The sequence below is a fragment of the Myotis lucifugus genome, unplaced genomic scaffold, assembly GCF_000147115.1.
Source record: "Myotis lucifugus unplaced genomic scaffold, Myoluc2.0 scaffold_207, whole genome shotgun sequence".
In the NCBI taxonomy this organism is placed as follows: domain Eukaryota; kingdom Metazoa; phylum Chordata; class Mammalia; order Chiroptera; family Vespertilionidae; genus Myotis; species Myotis lucifugus.
In genome coordinates, this window is record NW_005871255.1 from 1,462,462 (window position 1) to 1,467,036 (window position 4,575).

Sequence of the window (4,575 nt, forward strand, 5' to 3'; positions counted from 1 at the left end):
ACTGGATTATTCGTATGCAAAGTAGTGAAATTGTACCACCTATCACAACATATATCAAAATTAATTCCAAATGAATCCAAGACCTAAATGTAAGAGTCAAAACTATAAAATTTTCAGAAAAAATATAGGTATAAATCCTAATGACCAGCCCTGGCCAGTATGGCTCAGTTGGTTGAGTATTGTCCCTTGCACCAAAAGGTCGCCGGTTTGATTCCTAGTCAGAGCACATACCCAGGTTTTGGGTTAGGTCCCTGGTTTGGGTGACTTTGCAAGTTCGGTTAGAGTAACCGATAGATGTTACTCTTTCACATTGATCTCTCTCTCAAATCAATAACAAGGTATTTTAAAAAAATAGCAACCAATTGATGTGTCTCTCTCACATCAGTGTTTCTTTCTCTCTCCCCCTCCCTTCCTCTCTCTCTAAAAATCAATGGAAAAATATCCTTGGGTGAGGATTAACAAAAATAAATAAATAAATTCTAAATCCTAAAGGTGGTATTAGTAGGTGGGGCCCTTGAGAGGTGATTGGGTCCTGAGGGTGGAACCCTCATGAATGCGGACCCACAGAACTCCCTAGGCCCTTCCACCATATGCAGACACAGTAAGTTGGAGACCCGGGAGAGGGTCCTCACCTGCCATTCTGGCACCCTGATCTTGGATCTAGCCTCCAGAACTATCAGCAATCGATTTCCGCTATTTACTAGTATAAGTGCTCAATCTATAGTACGTATTTTATAGCAGGTGAAACAGAGTAAGACACCGTAGATTAGGTTAACAGGATCGTAACTATGACACCAAAAGCACAAGTAAAGAAAAAGTAGGTAAATTAGTCATCATCAAAAAAATTTTTTCTTTAAAGAAAAGTTTTTAGTGATTTTTTTTCTTTTTAGAGAGAGGAAGGGAGAGGGAGAGAAACATGAATGATGAGAGAGAATCATTGATTGGCTGCTTCCTGCATGCCCCAAACTGGGGATTGAGCCCAAAACCCAGGCATGTGCCCTGACCGGAAATCGAATTGTGACCTCCTGGTTCATAAGTCCATGCTCAACCATTCAGCCACACTGGCTGGGTTTGTTCATCCTCACCTCAGGGCATTTTTTCCATTGATTTTTTTTTTTTTTTTAGAGAGAGTGGAAGGGGGAAGGTGGAAAGAGAGAGAGAAAGAGAGAGAGAGAGAGAGACACCAACACGAGAGAGACACATTGATTGGTTGCCTTCTGCATGTGCCCGGACTGGGGCTGAGGATTAAACCTGTAATCCAAGTATGCACCCTTGACCAGGAATTGAACCCTTCACCCTTCTGCACACAGGGCAACACTCTAACCATTGGACACACAGGCCAGGGCTAAGTTTCATGATCTGTTTAACAATAGTTTCTACTTCGGGTGGGTTACTGTGAGAATTAAAATTGCTGATATTTGTAAGATGCTTAAAATAGTGCTTTGGGCCCTAACTGGTTTGGCGCAGTGGCTAGAGCGTTGGCCCATGGACTGAAGGGTCCTGGGTTTGATTCTGGTCAAGGGCATCTACCTTGGTTGCAGGCTCGATCCCCAGTAAGGCTTATGCAGGAGACAGCTCATCAATGTTTCTAACTCTCTATCCCTCTCCCTTCCTCTCCGTAAAAATCAATAAAATATCCTCAATAAAATAGCCTATATAATAAAGAGATAATATGCAAATTAACCCTCACACCCTCACAAGATGGCTGCCTATGACCAGGCCAGCAGGGGGCTTAGTGAGGGACGATCAAACAACTGAACAAGCAGGCTGCATGGGGCGACAAGGTCAGCAGGGGGGTTAGTGAGGCACGTCCAAACGACTGAACAGCAGCTGCGTGGGGTGACCAGGCTGGCAGGGGGGCCGTGAGGGGTGACCAGGCTAGCAGGGGGGCAGTTGGGGGTGACCAGGCCAGCAGGGGGGAAGTTGGGGGGTGACCAGGCTGGCAGGGAGGGGACATTTGGGGGCAACCTGGCCGGCAGGGAGGGGACATTTGGGGGCAACCTGGCTGGCAGCAGGGGGCAGTTAGGGCAACCAGGCTGGTAGGGGGGGCAGTGAGGGGTGATCAGGCCGGCAGGCAGGTGAGCGATTAGGAGCCAGCGGTCCAGGATTGTGAGAGGGATGTCCGACTGCCGGTTTAGGGAGATCGGGCCTAAACCAGCAGACAGACATCCCCTGAGGGGTCCTGGATTGGAGAGGGTGCAGACTGGACTGAGGGGACCCCCCCTCCCCCCGCGCCATGTACGAATTTCATGCACTGGACCTCTAGTATAAAATAATATGAAGTAAAATAGTGCTTGGTACAATGTTAGGGCTTTAACTGGGTTATAAAGTCTCTCCCTGTGTCCTAAGGGGCCTGGTTTTGGACTTCCTATTCAAACTACAAATATCTGGAGTAGTGAAAGGTTGATTTATTTTAATATATTTAATTGATTTTTTACAGAGAGGAAGGGAGAGGGATAGAGAGTTAGAAACATCGATGAGAGAGAAACATCGATTAGCTGCCTCCTGCACACCCCCTACTGGGGATGTGCCCGCAACCTGAGCACGTGCCCTTGACCGGAATTGAACCTGGGACCCTTGAGTCCGCAGGCCGATGCTCTATCCACTGAGCCAAACCAGTTAGGGCTGCATTTTATTTTCTGTTGGTACTCATCATGTATCATTTTAAGAAAAAAAAATGTATTTTATTGGTTTTTACAGAGAGGAAGGGAGAGGGATAGAGAGTTAGAAACATCAATGAGAGAGAAAGATCGATCAGCTGCCTCCTGCACACCCCCTACTGGGGATGTGCCCGCAACCTGGGCATGTGCCCTTGACCGGAATCGAACCCGGGACCCTCCAGTCCGCAGGCCGGCACTCTATCCACTGAGCCAAACTGGTTAGGGCTCATCATGTATCATTTTAAAAAATGTTTTTATCATTGATTTTAGAGAGACAGAAGGGAAAGGGAGAGAGAAACATAGATGTGAGAGGGTCACATTGACCGGCGGCCTCCTGCCCACCTACTGGGGACTAAGCCCGAAATCTGGGCTTGTGCCTGGACCTGGAGTTGAACCCAGGACCCCTGGGTGCATGGGATGACTCTCAACCCACTGAGCCACACTGGCCAGGGCTGTACTAATTCCTTTTATTCGACAATTATTTATTGAGCACCTGCTGCATGCAGGCTTTGTTCTAGGCCCTGAGAATACAGCAATGAACAGCGTTTCTGCACCTTGAAGTTTACATTCTAGTGAGGTAGGGCAGGCAGACCACAGAATAAGAAAAAATACATACGACAGTAGATGGTGATTCGTTCTCTAAAGTCAAATTAAATAGGAAACAACGCAAGTAGGAACTGTTTAGATACGTTTCCATTTTACATACAGTGATCAAAACTTGTCATCGGCTCCGCGTCGTTAGCAGGTCCTCCAGGACAGAAATAAAACCTCACTCCCCCAAAAAAACCAACAACAAAAACCCATCTCACTCCCATTTACCAAGCGCCTAGCACTCAGCCCAGCACAGTCCTTTATGGAGACAGTAACTTCATATTGAATAAATTATGAGCCTTCTGAGAAGCAAGCGGTTGGGAAACAAAGGCCTGTCAATAGCTATTGACCGTTAAGCCCATCCAGGGAATAATCTAATCACGCGTGATCCGCTTATTCTCCTTAATCTAGTTAGCGGAGTGGTTTTTTTTGTTTTGTTTTGTTTTACGTTGGAGAACGAAAGCCATGGGGAATGTTTTTACAGGTCGGTTGAGGTATTTCCAACATCTAGTTACCTCACCGGCCCTCCCAGTGAGCATAAGCATTTATGTGAGGTGTGTGTGCACTTAAAACAAATAAACAAAAGAACCCCACCGGGGCCAGTTCTCCCGGCACCCAGAGTCGTCGAGTTCGGCCGGGTGGGGTGGGGGTGGAAGAGGGCATAGAGGCGAGAAATGGTGTTGGAACAAATAAAAAGCCATCGTTTTCTAGGGGAAGAGCAGCCCCTGGGGCTTAAGGTGCTGTGTGAGGGCCGACTGGTCCGTCCATCGAACCTCAAATAAGGATCTAATCCGCGACACAAACTATAATAAGTGAGAAATCCTCTAACGTCGCTCGCGCAGGGTCCAGCGGGAACCTTGACCTCAAGATGGCGTCCCGCAGTCACAAGACTCAATCGGCTCCAATCAAACATGGCAGGGTGGGTCGTAATTTACAGCTCGAGCCTTTCTAGGCGTTCCTTCTCTATGGTCATTCGCCGGGGCGTGGTGACTGAGCGCCGACCGTGTGGGCTCTCTATACGCGTTCTTCTCTATGGTGCTTCTCTCCACGGTTTCGGCCGCAGTGCACGCCGGGCAAAAGGAAGACCTCCAGAAGCTCCCCGCGCAGCGCGGCAGTGTTTGCGCTGCGGCCTTTGCGAGTGGTCGCCCCTGAACCAGTCTCCCGGTGAGCGGCGCGCAGAAACCTCGAACCGGTGGCGTCTCCCGTAACCAGGAGCCCAGAGGGCCACGGAGACAGTCCCCTTGTCTCGGCGGCGGGTGAGTTCACGCCTCTGAACGTGTGTGGAAACAGGTTTACCTCGGCTCGGGAGGTGGGGGGGGGGTTG

At 48.7% G+C, this 4,575-nt stretch overlaps 1 protein-coding gene across 1 annotated transcript in view; it reads left to right on the forward strand.

The window, feature by feature from the left end:
- The first annotated feature begins 4,307 nt into the window (after positions 1–4,307).
- The window catches only part of RBM25 (RNA binding motif protein 25), a 45,527-nt gene continuing 45,259 nt past the window's right edge, over positions 4,308–4,575 (forward strand). The window contains exon 1 of the mRNA XM_023761398.1: positions 4,308–4,507. The gene's annotated coding sequence lies outside the window, so the exon portion shown is untranslated. The remainder of the gene's footprint in view (positions 4,508–4,575) is intronic.